The sequence below is a fragment of the Silurus meridionalis genome, chromosome 19 (genome assembly GCF_014805685.1).
Source record: "Silurus meridionalis isolate SWU-2019-XX chromosome 19, ASM1480568v1, whole genome shotgun sequence".
Classification (NCBI taxonomy): Eukaryota; Metazoa; Chordata; class Actinopteri; order Siluriformes; family Siluridae; genus Silurus; species Silurus meridionalis.
In genome coordinates, this window is record NC_060902.1 from 15,935,924 (window position 1) to 15,957,037 (window position 21,114).

General features: G+C 40.7%; 1 long non-coding RNA gene across 1 annotated transcript; it reads left to right on the top strand.

Moving 5' to 3' along the window:
* Window positions 1-14,350: 14,350 nt before the first annotated feature.
* On the top strand, window positions 14,351-17,887 carry LOC124402350. Its single transcript, XR_006928701.1, has 3 exons — window positions 14,351-14,775; window positions 16,004-16,187; window positions 16,873-17,887. It is a non-coding gene; the product is annotated as an uncharacterized LOC124402350 (long non-coding RNA).
* The last annotated feature ends 3,227 nt before the right edge of the window (window positions 17,888-21,114 follow it).

Below are 21,114 nucleotides of genomic sequence, written 5' to 3' on the forward strand. Positions count from 1 at the left end.
ATTCACTGAAATCAACAAAGCGAAGGAACTCAACGTACACAAACCTCTTTCGCATTCAGGCTTTGTTATGTGCACCAGCAGTCATAACAATAAAAAGATAAAGATTTTTAAAATACAGTTTGAAAATAAAGAACATGGAGGCTAAAAAAAAGCCCACTAAGAAATTTGGTTTATTATTTAGCAAATTAAGAATATTATCTTATTGTCATTCTTATTGTTGTATATTTCATAACTATTGGCTATTGAAATTGTATTAATAATTATGATTTTTATTATTATTTTATTATATATTAAGATTCATATTTTATTATTTGTAGATCTTTCAATCCGGCATGAAAACTATTCTCAAATCAGCCAACCAGGCTACAAGACTTTTCCATCCAATCACACCATGTGCTTAACCAATCAGCTTCAACATCACAAGCAGGTTAGTTTTTTTTATTGGATTTTTTATTATTATTATTTTCATTTAAAAAAATTACTTTGGTTTGGTTTTTGGAATCACTTGTTGCATTTTTCAGATGAATTTGATCTGATTTGGTTCTGATTAATTACGCAGTGATTACGATACATGACATAGCAAAGTGTTTGAAATGAAATATCACAGGTACATAAATGTATATAACTGCTATATGAACGTCACCAGACAATTGTATGGACAGAAAATGCGGAAAAACCTCAATTGAGGTAAAAAAGTGGGCAGAATTTCTCTGTTCTCAGGAAAAAAAAAGGCGCTAAAGAGTGTTTGTATCGTGAGCTGCCCAGGCCTCGTTTTGGAAAATGTCCACATTAAACAGTGCTCAGTTTTCTTTCAGTGGTGTGTACGAGTGATAAATGTGAGAGTGCTGCGGCTATTCAGAAAGCTCTGTAACGTCTAATAGGCATAAAGTGTTTCCAAATGAGTGGTGCACTATAATTACTACATGGGCAAGGAGTTAATTGAACACCGAGCTCGTACATCAACAGGACAAAGGCAGTTAACGGAAAAAAAATTGCCAACTAACAGCTGCATACATTATGTTAATTTGAAAAAAATGCCAAATAATGCTTGGTTTCCGGTCCGCATGAGACAGTGGTGTTATTCACGGTGCTCCCCAGCTGTGCAGAAATGCGGCTAGCAGATGGGCAATCAGCCATCATTAGCCATTATTCCTCATTTCTCTCCCAACTGTGACCTCTCCACCAAGTGATTATCTGTAACGCTTGCAGTGGAAGGCAATCAGCAGCCATCTGTGCGCCGAGGCAGGAAAATACACTCTCGTTTTCCCCCACCTCGTTCTCTTAAAAAAGAAAATATCTATCTGCCCACGTTAGTGTTATTGGGAGAAGAGCCGCAAGACCTTTTGTTTTTCATGCAGATGATCTCGATCTACAGATAAACTAATGAAACACAATTATTATTATTATTATTATGAAGATGATGTATGTTGGAGGGTAATAGCCATCTATTTATCAGCTATGCATTCCTTTTAGTATAACACATCATACCCACTTTATAATGGGAATGTGATATAAGACACACACTTAAATGCAAACAGACAGCTGCATTTCTATGTTTTTAAGCAGAAAATTCCACCGTTGGATTCATGCCACATTCCTTCCAAACACCAAACAGAACAGAAAAACTCCAACAACAAAAACCCCACCCAACCTCTAAGACTATGCTAAGGCATTGGACTTTGGATTCAAAAGTTGCGAATTCAAACCCCAGCCTCACCAGGGTTCCACTCCTGGGCCCCTGAGCAAGGCCCTTAAATCCCCATAGGGCATCTGCCAAACACTTAAAAATGCCCATAACTAATTTTCATGCCATTTTTCACATGTGGCTTCTGCAGTCACTGCTCCTGAAGAAGTGTCTGAACAAAATCAGCGCAAATTTAGACGATCTAGAAGCCGTGCCATTCTGTGGAATCACCTGAACATTGATATCAATAGTCTGGGCTTAAACCAGCCCCAATATTGCTTTCTTAAATCGTAAAAGTGCAGTAGTGCCTGGTTCCACCCCTAGGGTGAGCAACGTGATCCAGATCCGATTAACGTCACACTCAAGCGGGATTTGATTGTACCGAGAATGCGATTCAACACAGAAATGAACCGAACACAGCGTGTGTTTCACGTGGTGTTGAAAGGAACCGAATGAATTGAAGTGAAAGCCGAGAGAAAACAAACCAAGTTCATCAGTTTCACACTGATTCGAGTTCAATAGGGGTGAAAACGCCCTAAGGCTTTTATTGAAGATGAATAATCCGATACGGCTGCCAAAAATGAAACGTTATACCGATGTGTTTTTTTTTTCCTAATAGTCGGATGGGTTTAGCGCCGCAAGCGCATTCATCCCCGCCGCCCCCTCGGCTGTATTTGAACTTCTAACACGTGACACACACGTCTAAATAGAAAAAAGTGACAGAGCGGCCCAGGTGCACTCTTTCTTCACACCTTACACAACTCTAAAACAAACAAACAAGCAACGCTTTCTTTTCTCCCTTCTAGTTTTTCAGCTGTGCCAGAGTCTTCTTTCCAGCAGATGCACAAGATCCATCAAGCCGTGGTGTGTGTGCTAACTGAGTGTGTGTGCTGAGTGAGTGTGTGTGCTGTGCTGAGTGAGTGTGTTGTCTTACTGAAAGGCCGTGACACGTACACTGATGCCTAATCCCTCCTGCACTTTTTCTCCGTGGCATATTTTGAGAAGCGTCAACTCCTTTCCTGCCTAGTCCGTTGCGGCTCTTGACAAGCTGAACTTATCGTCACTATTGAGCTCGTGGTTGACCTTGACCCTGACTTCCAGGTGTCCCGTTTTGGTGAAACACACACCTGTGCGGTAGGGCTTTGACTGGAATGCCTGAATTGCGTTTTTGTCTTCATGACTGACATTTTCGAACGAATTCTGAGGTAATTTTGAAAGGTTTTCAACACCTTCAAAGCCCGAGGTGTCGCCACTGACAAATCCGTGACACGTTTTCTTCAAACTCGAGAATTTTTGAACCTTTTGACATTGCAACCCACTTCAGAACTACCTCAGACTGCTTTGTTTTTTGCAGATTATCACAACTTCTAGAATTGAAACAATTACTCTGGTCTAAAATGGTGGTTAGATACAACGGAAGCTCAGATTTAGACTTTGAAACAGGAATGGAAGGTATATAGCTTAACTAGCATGTAAACTAGCAAGGAAAGCATAAAACAGTATATTCTACCTCAGAGAAACTATCAAGACTAATTCTTCAATTTGAAAAGAAATTCAAAATGCCAGCTTTTAATTTCATAAATGACTGACAGCTACAACAACAAGAGCAAACAAAACAAAACCTAGAATGCTAGGCAGCTATTTACTTATTGCTAATTATTCATTTAGCTTGTTTCATGACTGACACTTAGATCATGTCAATCATGATAATTTGGCAATTCTAAAGGTAAAATATCCATTATGGTGAAAACTAAAACAACCAAATAGAGGAAAAAAATAGCATGCTAACAAACTATTTATGGCTAATAATTTCAGTTAGCATTAACTTGTTTACATGGGAAAAAGGCCCTCCTTGCTCAGTTGTATGCAGGAACATTTAGATAACATCCTTCTTGGTGAATGACTTAATAATAAAAAAGGAAAATATTTGTGAAGCCTGACTGACTAAGTCAGCAAAGAGAAAAGCTAGCATGCTTGCAGCCATTTAGTTAGCAGTACTTTCTAGTTTGTTAGCGGGAGCCTTTAACAATTTATGCTAATTCATAATTAAAGACTCTTTTTTTTTTTTTTTTTAAACATACCTACAGCCTTGAAATTGATTAGCTGCAGTTTGTGTTTTCACCCACACAGGTTTATAGAGTACAGAGGGATTTTCTAAACGCTCTTGAAGTAGTGCTGCTCCATTAATAAGGGTTCTCGCCGTGAAATTAGAAAGATTTTCATGCGTTATGGTACAAACAACAGTAAAATGTAATCGAAATCATGCTTCATGGTCCTTATGGTTTTCATCTGTGAAAGAAAAATAGAATACAATATCATAACTGCATGCCTACGGTCAGAACTTTATGCAAAAATGAACTGTAAAGGCTTTATCTCTGTAGCTGGAGATCAAATCAAAGAGAAAAAGTACCTTTGGGGTCCTGAACATTAAATGTATCTAAATTGATCAGGGCCTGATAGAGATCAGCTTTGAAAACATGTGTGTGTGTGTGTGTGTGTGTGTGTGTGTGTGTGTGTGTGTGTGTGTGTGTGTGTGTGTGTGTGTGTACACACCCCTGGGGCTCACTTCCTCCCCTGTTTCTAAATGAACTGTGTAATTTTTTAAACATGTCTGACCTGGAGGTGCATGGTGCAATCCAACATGTGCTGCACATCAAGTGCTTCACTGTGCACCCGTGTACATGCACATGCATACACACACAAACACACACACACACTATACAGACATGTGTAAACACTCATACACCCTAAATCTAATATAAATCCCCAAGGACATACACCAACACACACACACACCATACAGAACACATGCATAAGGCTTTATGGTATGTGGATAAATGAGTCCATGGTTGCAAAGTGGCTGTTTACAGCTAAACATGCTGATTTATTATTGTGAAGGAAATGAGCATGCATGGTGAACACACACACACACAAACACACACACGCACACACAAATGTTTTGAGCCTTTTTCCTTCTGTATCGCAAGAACGAACACACATTTTTTCCTTGATTCAGCTTCATGAATGAATAAATCCATAAAAGGTAACTGTGCTTTTAAAGCAGAGGTCCCCAACCACAGGGCCGTGGAAAAGTTGCTCTCGGGTCACAAGAACATTCTGGGGAAAATGTCTATAGATATGAAGCTGGAATATTTATTGTGCATTTTGCCCTTCAGGAGCCAATATTCACATTCACATACAGCATATTATTACTACTCTGACTTCTCATGGACTAGCTGTGTGTGTGTGTGTGTGTGTGTTTAGGGTTTATATATGTAATTTTGGATAGTGGCTTTGAAAGGGCAAAGCATCCATTTAATAACAGAGCGTCATATCTATAAACATTTTCCCCCAGAACGTTCTTGTGACCCGTGAGCAGCTCTTGAAAGGCCTGGTCCTGGTTCATGACCCAGTGTTTAGGGACCTCCGCTTTACGGCAATCTGCTAACAATTACAGTTTTTTAATTTAAAGAATGACTTTTTTTCCATTTAGACTGTTGTTACATTTAATGTTGTAAAACATCCATAAAAAATTAAGTTAGATCCGGTTATCATTTGAATTTTAAAGCTTCTTTTACGAGTCTTTGCTGATTTAGAAAAACATAACGTTCCCCTGCTTAACCGTAGCACTGACACTGGAGACTCCTTACTCCATAATTGCTAAATAAGTTTTATTTTCCAGTTTATAAAATGCATCTAAAAAATAAGTAATATGTAGTAAGTTGTTACAGTGGAAATGATTGGACCACTCAGAATGAACATCATTATCAGCAATACTGTGGTACAGAAAATAATAAATACTATTTTATGAAAAAGGCAAATCAGGATAAACGTCTGCCTTTTATAACGGCTTGTTTCTGAAATCCCAAAGCAAAGCTACAGCGAAAGGCTTCATGAACGGGAAACGCTAAAGCGTCCATGTGAAGCACGTGCCCACGTGCGATATTTAAACGGTCCAATTCTGAGCCTGGTGGAGATTGTTAGGTTTGAGAGGTCAATTAGACAGCACAGGGAGAAGTGTCGCACATTGTCGCACTGTGTGAGGGTGTATTTTGAGAGTGTATGGGGAGCACATTGTGGGGGGGCGGTGAAATCAATTAATTTTTCATGATGGTGTCACCTCTGCTATGGGCAGCAGCGAGAGATCAGCGTCTGCCCTTCACACACGGCTGAGGACCCGGTTAATAATTCAGAGTCAAACTGTCGATCATTGTGTGCCGCCCAGGAGAGAATCGCGTGTGTGTGTGTTTGTGTGTGTGTGTGTGTGTGTGTGTGTGTGTGTGTGTGTGTGTGTATGTAGATTATGAACTGAGTGGCCTATGATAAACTTATTTAAGTTGAGTCTCATTAAAACAACTTCTGTGCAGTTCAGAATTCAAAACGCTCTCTCCCACATGCAAATGTCGATCTCTTTGCATAACTCATTTGCATAAAGAGTTAATGTTAGGGTTATGGGGCGGAGTTACTTTTACTGAAAACAGACACCTTTATGTAAAACATGTTTTGCTTCAGGCGTGGAGGCTTTCCGAAAGCTTAGCATGTGTCCTTTTATCCCTTTAGTTTTACATTTACACATTTTGGATGTAAACAACAGTTCATTCATTTATCAGACGTCCATGTGCAATTTACAAGAAGACTGTGAGTTTTTCGATATGCTCTTTAAGGGTACCAAACTGACCCACCTGCTCTGAGGGGGTTCCTGAGGTGGTCCCTGAAATCGTTCCTAGTGCGTCTTTACAGATTAAGTGTGTTCCTTTAGGTCCATCTCTACTCTCTAGGACGGATTGAGTACTTTGTAAACTGTTACCCCTAACCAGGGATTTTCATACACAACAGGTTTGAATTAAATACTGATAAAATAATGACGAAAGGAGAATTCAGAGGAAAATCTGATCTGTTCGAGCTCTTGGGACGGCTATGGCTGCTAAACAAACAACCACTCTTTACAACCGTAATGAGCAGAAAAGCATCTGAGAACACAGGACCTGTAGGACACCAGTAAAACAGCAGTAGGCTACTTTATTTCCTGTCAACCACGAACAGGCATCTGATGCTACATTGGACATTGGATGACTATGAGCTTTCTGAGCTTCAACTACCATGACTGAAGTCTATTTGGTTCTCTTCAATGTACTAGATATATTTAATTTATTGTACAAATCTAGTTTGGTGAGTGCCAAAACAGAAAACACATGTTTGAGCTTTTATATGATGAAAATCTTGCATATGGGTATATGGATATACATCTCATAATCAAGTCAAGTTTATTTCTATAGCGCTTTTCACAACAGACATTGTCTCAAAGCAGCTTTACAGAATTTAACAGTTAAGGTAAACGATGTGTATTTATCACAGAATTATTATTATTGTAATTCAAGGTATTATGTACAGTTTGTTTATTCCATCCTGATCGTGACAGTAACAGCAGATGCTTTTTTTCCTGTCCTAATAACCAAATGTCTTCCAAAGAAAATGCTTTCGGACAGCAGACAAACTGCTTACGTTGTGTAAAGCATCACATTTAAACCGCCGAACTCTTTATTCGAATCGTTTTGTTTGGGTGGACCTTTAAATTGAGCTTTTAACAGCTGCTGTCTGAATAGACTCTAATGGATTAATCAATGTGTGTGTGTGTGTGTGTGTGTGTGTGTGTGTGTGTGTGTGTGTGTGTGTGTGTGCGAGTGTGAGTGTGAGTGTGGACCAGTCTTCCCATGTGAGCAATGGAAGCAGACCGGGAGTATAACCTTCTCTCACAGAAGTGTCACATATGATACTTCCTAAAGCCCAAAGCCAAATATCATCTGATCTCTCTCTCTCTCCCTCCCTCTCTCTCTCTCTCTCTCTCTCTCTCTCTCTCTCTCTCTCTCTTTTTGGTAGATGGCAGGATCCCTTCTCTCTCTCTCCCACCTCTCCCTCTCATCTTCCAGCTGATCGGCACTTTTTCCCCTATTAACCCAGTAGAAGTGTTCGATTACAAGAACACGCATCACGGCCGATTTGTGTTCGAGCGCCTTCTTAAAATACACGGCTTTGCCCAGCGACACACACAAAGATTTGAGCTCAGCGTTTAGAAACTACACCTTTAACCTTTCCAACATCACACGGCGCTCTTTAATAGAGACGAGGAGGACCGAGTGTGCCGCATATGCGATATACTCCGCAGAGCTTTAATCTTTAATCAGTGTTCCAGTGTTCAGGAGGTTCCTAAAAAAAGGTCTTGGTAAGATGATCGGACCAAACGTATCACACCGAACCCCTGCAATATATACATGTGTATATTTACGGTATTTCTCCCCACACTTGAACTTTTATGACAACCTGAAGTTGGGTCAGTACATGGTCGAAGTACTTTTGGCTGTAATTGTAGCTGCAAGCTGCTTCGGGAAATGCCTCGATCAGCCCTGCACTTCTGTATCCAGATGTTTCTAGCCGCTCTCCAGCTAAGTTGCTGTCAGATTGTCTGGATTTTCGTTACAAATTTCGCCACTGGTTGAAGTCTGTGCTTTGTCTAAACATTCAGTCTCCTGGTTTTGAACCACTCCAGTGTAACTTTGATGGTTTTGTTTGTTGTATATCCGGTTGGAAGGTAAACCCTCAGTTCTTTCTTCAAAGGTTGTCCTCTTTTGGACTCCACCCATCACCCTCAGCTGTCCCAGGTGATCAAAAGCATCTCTTTATTATGATGCCTCCACCACCATGCTTCACACAGGGGCTCAATAGCTCTCGTCATATCTGAACATTTTTACCGTACATGCTTGCCGATTCACCAACGCGTCTTTAAGGCAAACTTTGTTTTTGTTTTTTTCTGTTTCTTGCCACCTTGCCAACAGTTTGTCCTTGGAACAAATTCTCCCAGGCTCTCCCGTTTCACCATTAGATCTCTCTATCAGGAATATACCTGATAAGAGCCACCGGACCACATCTTTCATTAGCCCTTGCATGTCACATGACCTAGTTACATGTCACTGATCGCTCACACCTGTTCCTTATTACCCTTAGCATGTATGTTTCTCATGCCCCACCTTGCACTTCCCAGCTTGTCTTACGTTTCATGGTTGAGTTTGACTCCTGTTAAAATTGTTGTGTCATGTGTTTGTTTTCTCTTACAGTTTCTATGTTCTGTATATTCACATTGACATTATATTTACTTGTATCCTTGACATTAAACCACCCTCTCCAGCTTTGTCTTAGTTACTTTGGAGACTTGGTTTGCCAAATGCTGCTCGACACTTCTGAAGACTTGGTCTTTAACCTTTTTTTTTTTTAATAGATTCTTGGTCTTTATGATGATTAATTAATTAACTAGGAATGTTTACAATTTTAATAAACTCAGGTTGACTGCATTGAACTGATAAGAGACCAAAATGTAGGGCTTTCAAAGCAATGGGCTGAATATTGATGTATTGCAATTAAATAAGGTAATATCTGTCAAATTATCAAATTTATGTCATTCATTGAACATTTCATTTCATTCATTAACATGTGGGTGTATTCTTCATCAGCAAACCATTTAATTTTACACATAGCCCCATATCTTTGCCTTTTATAAAACTAAAATATATTTCAGGTTAATGCTAGTGATACTGTTCACAAGTTCCTCCTGGATGTCTGTGTTGAGCCTACTCAGCGTTTTGCCTCAGATCCTTCGCTAAGCGCTCTGCTATCTCTGCTATTAGCATCAAGGGAATCGTTCCGACTTTGGATCTTTCCTAAGTACAAACACAGGGATTTCCCAATCGTTAAGTATTTTGTTTCTGTTTTTTTAACCATGGCGAAAAGCTTTAGCAGGAAAAAAAAGGACGGATTTTTAGCGCTACAGTCCATTCTCCCAGAATGCACCGTTTCACTCGGTGTCATCGATGGAGGACTTTTATCCAATCGGGCCGGAATTAATCGTGCTGCAGCATCGCTTTATTTTGGCAGCACTTTGCCTCCTACACATCTCCATCCCTCAGCTGTTTATAGCTGCAGAACAGGACATGGCATAGCATCTCTGCAAGCTGTACGGTAAATCAAAACGGACGGTTTGTATAGAAAGGCGGATTAGCTCGCCAAATTGGGCCACACGTTGAAAAACAGCATGGAGTCGAGTCAAGATTTAACTCTGACCATGTGGATATTAGATTATGAAGTCCATAGTGCTCTTTGAGTTATCGGGTCAAAGTGAATTTTACAAATTTCTAACAATGCTAATGGAGTTACATAGTTGAACTGTTAATGGAGGGGGGCAGGTTTAATGTCTTTTTTCCTTGTGACTTTATTAGTATAAAATTAAAGAGAAATCCAGACATCTGCCTTTCCTTGTTTGAATTAGTGCAAAATGTGTCATGATTTGCTAACACACGCTCTCTCTCTCTCTCTCTCTCTCAGGTGGTGTTAACAGATAAAAAGTTCTGCTTGTCTGTTACTCTCCTTTACTTCCTTGTCATTGCACAGATACGGTCCTGACATGCTTTCTGAGTCGCTTGTTTTAACACCTAGTGTCTGATTTCTTACCTCTCTCACTTGCCTGTATGAACCCGCCTGCTCAGGAGGGCTCGCTCACCTCCCCCAGGAAAAAAATAAATAAATAAATAACTGAGCGGATTCTGAAGTTCACCCGTTGCCAAGATCCACCTGGCAGGCCTGCCTAACCTTAGGGGTTTCAAATTCCTTTGAGCTGAAAGAGAAGTGCTTGTTTGATTAAACTGACCCGGTCCTGATGGCTTGGAGCGTCCGGAGGGAACGCTCGTCGTTAGGTGCCGACAAATTGCTTGTGTGAAGTGGAACAACTGGGGATTTGCTTTGAATCCCCGGACGAGGTTGTTTATCCGTCCACGTGTGCTAATAGAAACATATCCTTTCCATACGTTTAGGCTGTCTTCGAACGTAACGCCATACACGGAACCCCGAACTCGCTTTCGCGACTACGCGTTCCCGCCAAAACAAAAAAAGGGACAACGCGGAATTCTAGGCGCCGCGTTTCTCCCCGAGCACGTGTTAGTAACGCTGGAGGAAAGTGTGCTGAGCTGTGCAAGCGCTGAACTTTCGGCCAGATGCACCTGGCTGTAGCAGACCGACTTGCAGCCATCAGCAGCCCCTGGGATCCATCGCTACACAGTCCAGAACACATGTTCATCTGAGATCGTGTACAGTGTCGCGTATGGAGGAAACAGATCCTGGATTGAAATATGTTCCATAAGACATTTTCAAATAGCGAAACAATTATCTTGCTTCTGACATTAACGCCGGTGTTCTGTACTTTTCCGTATTAAAATGATCTACATGTAATCATCATGTAATAAAGCACTCGACCATGTGATCTTATAGGAAAGTAATCAATGTTCGAGGTACATTGTTCAGATCTGTGTGTATATGTGTAAGAAAGCTAGCTGAATGTCTTAGCAATGTCCGATGTTACCGGAATTTTGGCCATGAACTACATTATCTATCAGCCTCTGCATGTCACATGACTATCACTCACACCTCTTCCTTGTCACCGTTCATTAAGCATACATGTTTCAGTCTCGCACTGCACCCCATAGTTTTCCCTCCATGATTTTCCCTAATTGTAATCCACATGCACAAGTTATGGTTTTCTCGCTACTTTGGGTTTTCTTTCTTTCGTCCTGTGTTTTGTACAGTTTCTCCTCGAGCACTATAAATATTTCATTCCTGTCTCTATTTTACGACATTACGGATATCAATTTAATATAACAACCTAACAACCCTTTCTTTTCTCATAACCATGTGCTGTTTTCCCCCCCGGTCATATTTGTTTCATACGTTTATTGATTTGGAGCTGATTGTGTGAATACTAACCGATATACCGTAATAGACTGATGGCCAGAACTCCATGTCCTGGCTAGGAATATTACAGTTTTGGACAGAAGCATCTCGAAAGGCTCTTCTTCTTTGTCTTGGACTCGACAAAAATGAAAGCGAGTAACGAGCCTCTGTATGAAGCAGCTGGATGTTGCAATGTGCCAAAACCCAGCCGATGTTAATGCTGTTACTCGTCCCACAGACAACGAGCGAGCATCGATCTGAGGTAAAAAATTTAGGAAAAAACATCTCCTGGGAGAGTAAAATGAATTGACAGAATGAGAGAGAGAGTATCTTTATTACTTTGGCTGGAGAAGGGTCTGGTTATGTTTCTCAGTATTGTGCGAGTGAGCAGGAGGCCAGAACTGGGGGAGCAGGAAGCAACACAAGCACCTGTGATTCTCATTGCAGCCCTCATCATCAAGACACACATTGTCCAGCAGCTTTCTACCGATGTTTAAATCCCCTAACTAACTAAGCGTGCTTTCTTCACTCACTCAAGCTACGTCCACATTAATCCGGATAGAGATCTGAAAAGCTTTTCTCGCTTTTAAGCAAAAAAAATATATAATTCTCATCCACATTGAAACACTTGGAAATGTAGAGGGATGGATGACATTGAGATCTAAATTTGGATAGACGATGAAAAACACAGTGTGTATAGATGTGACATTTCCCCCAGAATGTTCTTGTGACCTGTTGTGACTCTTCCACAGCCTGGACCTTGTGGTTGGGGATTTCTGACTTATTTACTTCATTTTTTTCTTTTTTTCTTTTTTACACACCAATTTATCTGCAGTTTTGTATAATTACCTTAAATACAAGCAAATCCATACATTAAACGAATCAGACTTGGCATAGTACAAAAGTAATGGCACCCTATTAAAAGAGGAATGATACTAGCTTGTGTGCAGATCTGATACTGTGCACTGTTGCTTCCCATAAACCAGACCAAAGTAAGAGCCTCCACCCAAGATATAGTTTTACACACACACACACACACACACACACACACACACACACACACCTGTCCATCTCCCCGCGTGCCGTAGTCATGGCAAACCCAAGGGCTGTTCCAGATGTCTCGGAATTATGCAGTCCATCCCAAACACCCCAAACCACCCGACTCCTGGCATGGGATCACAAAATACTCTAAGTTAATGCCCACTGCCTCCAATAAACCCCCACCTGCTTCTAACATGAACTATATCAGGACCTGGAGGGTCAGTCAAAATCCAATTCCAGACGCTCAGACTTACAGCATACGCAACAACATGCTTTAAACATGACGCTCTATATCTGGAAATTTTCTCTTTTCTTTTATTTATAATGAGTTAAATGTGTTTCATCATGTCTTTCATATGACCTCTACAGTCATGAGTTACAGTTTACAGAGCTCTGACAGACATATATACAGCTTTGGCCAAATTTAAATGAAATGAAATTGAATTGAAAAAATTCACATTATTAAATACATCTTTTTTTTTTTTTTTCACGGAATGAACTTCACCCAGGCTTTCTTCTGTTGTTTTCTGATAATAATTCAACACGTCCTTATAATTTTCACTGTAGGTAATAAATAATTTAAAGTGTCCCTTGAGGCATATCTGAATAATAAAAAAAAAAAAAAAAAAAAGCCAAAAAAAAAACAAAAGCAAAGCGAGATGTCATTCCTTTTGTGTTTATTTCCACTGTGTGAACACTGTAACACACAAACACTCTTAATGCCCCCCAGCTAGCTAACTAGAGTGGTTTTCTCTATAGAAATAAATGTATTATTACAGTGAAGTCAATGGATTCACTCTAGTGTCAAGGAGGCGGATTGAAAATTCAGTAGAATGCGATCTGCTCGAGAGACGTGACGAATTGGACAAAGAAATAGACGCGGTGTTATTTTTAGTTATAATGCAAGGTTAGAATGTCGGTACTGAAATGTTTTAGATGCTGTAAACCTGTGCACTGTATTAGCTTCCTTAGAAATCTCCAATGAATTTTTGTTCTTGGGTATTCTCACTTCGCTCTATGCGGCGATCTGATTAGCCGAGAGCTTGGTGTTATCCGTCTGTGGGATTGTTTTCCAGAAAACTACCTTGTTGTAGAAATCCTTGTGGTACAGCATCACCCATACAGGTCCAATGTGAATTAGTTTAATGAGGTGTTCATGCAAACCCTCGGTCTACAAAAGTTGCCCCAGGAAAGATGAGGTGTTGTCCAGGGTGAGGTCCGAGGCCTGTTTGCTTGCCCTTTGGTCAGCAAGTGGTCCAGCTATGTGTATGTCTGCTTTCATGTGTGTGCTTTGTTTGCTTTGGCAGTTGCGAGAACATCCATCAGAGCACCTGCCACCGAGGCGCGTGTGAAGGCCAGGCGCGCCGGCGTAGGCCCACGTGCCACCAGCCGCACCCTAAAGGGGTGACAATGGCTCTGTCCTCACCCCCATTACCGCCTCCTCACTACCCTCACTCCAACCCACCCCCCTTCCTTAACCCCTCCTGCTCCCCCCCTTCAGCCATGGCCACAGAGAGGGCAAGGAAAAGAAGCAACAGGTGTGTGTTTTTAATAGAGCTCCGTAAAGCAGACGTGTTTTGTCCTGCTTCATGTGGCAAGATCGTTAGTTTTAGGACGATCCTTTTCAGTCTGCAGCAATTGAATCAAGCATTCTTTGAGTTTCAGGATTTACTGGTGCACAATGCACGATGTTTGACGTTTTTCGTTGTCCTGGTTTCAAAACATTTAAATATTTTTTATAAAAATGTGTGTTTGTAAGGACCTGCCATATCTGTTTATAACTTCTTAAAACAAAACAGATTTGCTGTCATATTAAGTACCGCAGAACTCAGCAGAATGGAGTGTCGTGATCTTTGGAATGACACTTTGGTAAGGAAAGATGGTGGAACACACACACACACACACACACACACACACACACACACACACACACACACACACACACGGTGTCCTTGTAAAGAGCACTCAGCCATGTGTCCATTCAGGTCTGTCTGGGGGTGCAGTGTGGGTCACAGTGGAGGGTGAGAACCTGAGATAAAGATCGCTCCTGCAGCGACTGACCGGTGAAAAATGCGAGAGGGGTGGAAAGGTTGCGCTGGATCTGCTGTCCCTCGTTTGGTGCCAGCGTGAGGACACAGAAGGACACTGAGAGATCTTTCACTCGGCCGTGGCATCTTCCAACACCTGCACTGGTGCGCTTTTGTCCCAGGCTCGCCGTGTGTGCTCGGCCCTACATTAAGGCCACTGTGCAGGAAAGGAACTGGCTTTGTGTGTCTGAATAGGTGAGCTGGTAATGGACTGATAATATCTCCATGACCCCTCTCGCTCCCTCTCTCTCTCTCTCTCTCTCTCTCTCTCCCTCTTCCCCTTTGTCTCTCTTTTTTTCTTTGTGTATCTCCTCCCCCTCTCTCTGACCCTCTGTCACTCTGCTTCAGTGCTTATTATATTTCTTTCTTTCTTTCTTTCTTTCTTTCTTTCTTTCTTTCTTTCTTTCTTTCTTTCTTTCTTTCACACTGTTTCTCTCTCTTACTCTCCTCATTTCTCTATCCTCCTTTCCTCTTCTCTTTCTATCCCTCACTTTCTATCTTTCTGTCTATCTAGTGGTGTTTGTCTATTTGTCTTTTTCTCTTTCACACTGGAAAAATATTTTCATCTTTTCTCTCACCATTTCACCTCCTCTCTCTTGTTCTCTCTCTCTCTCTCTCTCTCTCTCTCTCTCTCTCTCTCTCACTCAGGTTGCACATATTACTCCCAGACCAGACACACACCTGGTCTGAAGATTTCTTCCTCCCTTTTAACTCTTTCCTCCACCCTTTAGCTTTTCCATCTCTCTCTCTCTCTCTCTCTCTCTCTCTCTCTCTCTCTTTTTTTATTCACACATTATTTCTTTCACATTCTCTTCTTTCTCTTATTCCCAATACCGTTCCCATTATCCCTTCCTTGTTCCAGTCTCACATGTTTTCTGTCTCTATTTACATTCATCTGCTACCAGTTTTTCTCTATACCTCTACAGTCCCTCTCTTTCCATCTCCCCATTGCCTTTTTTTCAGCTTTTATTCATTTCTCCATTGCTCTACCACTCCCCCCTCTTTATTCCTATTAAATAAGATAAAATTTAAGACTTTATAACTTGTCTGCTTTGTTTTCATGTCTCACCTTCCCACCTGTCTTTCTGTCACTTTTTATGTCTCTGTTCTCTTTCTCACACTGTGTAGTCTGCTTCACTCTTTCCTTTATTTCTGTCTTTCCTCATTTGCATTCATGCTGCTCTGATTTTGTTCCCACTCAAATTACCTCTTTCACTCCACATTGTGTGTGGCGTGTCCCAGTATGATCTGTTGGTGTGTGTGTGTGTGTGTGTGTACCTGCATGCAGCAGATCTCCCTGTACACAGATCTAGTTGCTGATGTATAGTAATGGTGGAGGACAGAACAAAGTTTTGTTGTGTGTGTGTGTGTGTGTGTGTGTGTGTGTGTGTGTGTGTGTGTGTGTGTGTGTGTGGACGTGTAGGTGGACGTTGGTGTAGGATCAGGGTGGTGTGACTCTTTTCCCCTGGGAGTAATCGGCTCTCCTGTCCAGCCCGGCAGCAGACTGCAGACATCAGTGTCTCGTTCTTTCAGCATGTGAGAAGAACTGTTTCTCTTCGCATCTTATGAAAGACTCTCTTTCTTCACCATCTCAAAACCCAGCGCAGGTAACCAGATCCACGGCCACGGCATGTATACTACACACCCAGCACTCGTCTTTTCACCTCTCTCTCTCTCTCTCTCTCTCTCTCTCTACTTCTTTTTCTGCCCATATTTATCTGCCTCAGAGCCCACATTTTATCTCCCTCTCTCTCCTCTCGCCTCTCTCCTCTCTCTCTCTCTCTCCTCTCTCTCTCATTCTCTCTCTGCTTTTGTTCTAAATAAAACTGTTAATCACACTTTCTTTTTTCTGCCTCTTTATCTGCTTCAGAGACTACCTCTATTCTCAATTACTTTTTCCATCTCTCTCTCTCTCTCTCTCTCTCTCTCTCTCTCTCTCTCTCTCTGTGTGTGTGTCACATCTACTCACACACTCACACACATACACACACACACACACACACACACACACACACACACACACACACACACACACACAAATTCACACACGAATCCATACACACATACACAGAGTGCAGGTGTCTGATTTTCATTAAAATTGCAAATTGAAGTGGATGCCTCATCAGATAAGATGGAACATTTGGGACTTGGCCCTCCTTCTCCCTCCTTCTTTCTCTCTCTCTCTCTCTCTCTCTCTCTCTCCCTTCCCTTTCTGTCACTTCCCCTTTTATTTTCCTCCCTCACTTTATCTCTCTCTCTTTTACTCTCTTTTCATCACTTGCACTCTTTTAGGAAGTGGGCCGCTGGAATGGGGCTCGGCTGGAGGACACTAATCTCTCTGATGAGACGCAGCCACGAGGATAACAAATCACCCCTGAGCGAAAATGTAAAGCGTCAGGCAAAATGGCAAGAATCTCATGTTGCGATTGTCGGAGCCGTGATTATGTTACACGATACGCATCCCAGAATGTAGTGCCGAGCTTGTGTTCCACTCTCAAGTGTGTTCCTCTGGGAGAACCAGGAGCAAATCTGTGACGTACTGAACTGAGTCTTACACTCAGTTCTAACTACTGAGTGTCCGTAAACACACTGATAAACTAATACCTTCTTCATAATGACACATGAATGATCCCGAGTAAATATAGGGTTTAGTCTTGGTTATTAAACATTATTCATGCTTATACAGGATGTCGCTCACATGACGAAAAACACTTTTAATATTTCCTGATGCATTTAGGGTTTCATTCATGTACTCTTCTTCTTCTCCTTTTCCTTCTTCTTTTTTTCCTCCTTCTTCTTCTTATTTTTATTTTTTTTAATGAAGCTTTAGTAATTATTAGCTATTTTTTCCTATGTGTGGTATGTGTGAAACACACACCATGTCTTACATTTATGTTAAATAGATTAGAGATGCATTAGTGATTAGATGCATGAAACAAATTCTAAATAGGTGCAAAGGCCTTTACTCCACCGTGATTAATGTACATTCAGTTCATCCTGCTTGGCTGTGATGGGGAAAGTAGTCCGAGAGTAAATGAGGCATTTTACAGTTTGTTGAGAAGATGAAGATTAGCAGGGGAGAGAAAGAGAGAGAGAGATGGAATCTTGAGACAAGGCACAATGGTTTTCTTCCCCATGTGAAATGTCACACTAAAATATATGATCTGTAATATCCAAATGAACAGACAATTTGCTCCGCATCGAAAAGCAACAGAAGCAACATCACACATCTTCAGCTCTCTCCATATGTTTGTACATTTACATCTACAATATATGGACAAGGGTTTGTGGAAAAGATTGGTATCTGTTTTTTGAACATCTGATTCCACATTTAGTCTCCATTTGTTCTAGGACATTTTGGAGTGTGATTGTGGAGATTCATTCAGCCACAACGGTGTTAGTAAAGTCAGGTACTGATGTAGGTGAGGTGAGGAGGTTCCTGGGGTGCAGTCAGCGTTACAGTTCATCGTGTCCAGTATGGTTGAGGCCCGAGCTCTATAGCAGGAGATCTTCCACTCCAACCCATGTAAAGCATCTCTTCATGGAGTTGGCGTTGGTCACATGGGTGTTGTTTAAATTGAGCAAATTCAGCTTTAGTGTATAATCTGACCTGGATCTTGTATAGCAGAGGTCCCACTGGGTTGTAAGCGACTAAACCAGACTGTGAAAGAGTGTTGCTACCAGGTCACAAGTATGTACTGTCTATAGTCACTTTATACTTTAATAATTATTCCTATTCTTATTATTATTCAAGTCGTCTTCTTTCTTCTGGGATTTTTTCTTCGCCCAGGTTGTCTCTGTCTCCGACTTCCTCATTAGAAAACCGAATCTTTATCCAGTTTCCTCTAAAGCTGCATTGTAACAGTGTGACGGTGCCTTTTAGCAACAGTGTTCTACAAAAATGGAATACAGTTAAATTGGACTGAGCTGGCATTTCCTGCCTGAACCTTTCACACCACACAAGCTGTAGAGCTGGAACATCTCAGTCCTGCTGGGGAAAAAAACGACCTGTAGAAACATACAGCAGATCTGCAGGGCTTCTGTCCTGCACCTGGTTTTGTGTGTGTGTGTGTGTGTGTGTGGGCAGGGCAGGGTGGAACGCAGCAGCAGCTATGTCAATACTACTGAAATGCGAAAAACAAACAGCTGTCACTCCATGTGGCGTGTTTGCGTGCAGTGTAATGCATTTTTTAAACCCAACAAAACTCAACATTTCTGCACTCTACGTTAATGCCTTAGTTACAACACACAATTACTGCCTCATAAACACACACAATTACTGCCTCACACACACAATTAATACACACACAATTACTGCCTCATACACACACAATTACTGCCTCATAAACACACACAATTACTGCCTCATACTCACAATTAATACACACACAATTACTGCCTCATAACACACACAATTACTGACTCATACACACACAATTACTGCCTCATAACACACACAATTACAACACACAATTACTGCCTCACACAATTAATACACACACAATTACTGCCTCATATATACACACAATTACTGCCTCACACACAATTAATACACACAATTACTGCCTCATATACACACAAAATTACTGCCTCATACACACACAATTACTGCCTCATACACACACAATTACTGCCTCACACACACAATTAATACACACACAATTACTGCCTCATATACACACACAATTACTGCCTCATACACACACAATTACTGCCTCATAAACACACACAATTACTGCCTCATACACACAATTACTGCCTCATAAACACACACAATTACTGCCTCATACACACACACAATTAATACACACACAATTACTGCCTCATATACACACACAGTTACTGCCTCATACACACAATTACTACACAATTACTGCCTCATAAACACACACAATTACTGCCTCACACACAATTAATACACACACAATTACTGCCTTATATACACACACATTACTGCCTCACACACACACACAATTACTGCCTCACACACACACAATTACTACACACAATTACTGCCTCATATACACACACAATTACTGCCTCATACACACACAATTACTACACACAATTACTACACACACAAAATTACTGCCTCATACACACACAGTTATTACACACAATTACTGCCTCATGCACACACACAATTACTACACACAATTACTGCCTCAAACACACAATTACTACACACAATTACTGCCTCATACACACACAATTACTACACACACAATACTGCCTCATACACACACACAATTACAACACACACAATTACTGCCTCAAACACACAATTACTACACACTGCCTCATACACACACACTTACTGTGTACACTGGAGTATATATATATATATATATATATATATATATATATATATATATATATATATATATAATTGTGTGTATATATATCCTGTGCTGTATCTCTTGATGTTTTGTATTCGGTCATGAATACTGTGTAAATCTAATTCTGGTCTCTGGTAGTCATGAAGCAAAAGATCTCTTAACTGCATAACTTGATAATTTTTCAAGCGAAGCTCTGATTTACGCTTCTCAGCCGTGATCGAAGGCGTCCTGATCCAGGATTTCCGCTCGGTTCTGCTTGGTTAAACACAGGCGGTAGAAGCAGCTGGACCGGTTCCGACTGCGGCCTGTTCTCACGACAATCATGCTATTTCTACAACACCTGTCATGTTCCACACACACACATTACCACACACACACAAATTGAGCTATAGACTGTGTTGAAATCTGATCTGGGATAATAATTTTACAATATTATTATCGTACAATCAGATTAATAATATAAATCAGAATGCAATTCCTCAGAAACAGTATTAATACCAAATCCAACATAAAATAAGAGTTTAGATATCAGAAATATCTCGTTTTAGCGAAACGTCATATGCTGTATTCATATTAATCTTTATATTAGATTTCATACATCAAAAAGAAATCTCCCTGTTCATGTTTTTTTTTTAAATTGGAGAAAATAATCTGGAAATGATTTCAATAATTATATTTTTTATGATTACAAATAAGTTTCTATTATATACAAACTTCCACCTACATATTACTTTATTGGTCCATTATTTAACTTGATGTAAGATGCCTGTGATCATATGAAGTGATAAGGACATTTAGGGTTGTGGGATTAGGGTTCCTTGACGAGGTCGTGAGATCAAGTGGTGCGTATTTTTTCCAGAAACTCAATGACCTGAAGTGGCAATTTGCCAGTGATTGGAAAGTTTTGTTTTTACTTTCTTATAGAACAACATCCTTTCGTGTTCTTGTTTTGAAGAACAACAGTGTCGCTTGTCGTGTTGCCAAGAAAACCAGAAAACACAAACTGTTTCAAGTTTTTCTCAAGAATTTTACCTCTCACTACTAGTGAGATTCTGACTGACTACATAAAAGCTACATAAACATCGTCCGTGCAGAAAACCAATGATAGCATCTTTATTTGTTTGTTCATTTATTTAGGTGAAATCTGATTTGCAGCTGCGTGTAAAGGTCTGAGCACAACATGATTTGGAAAATC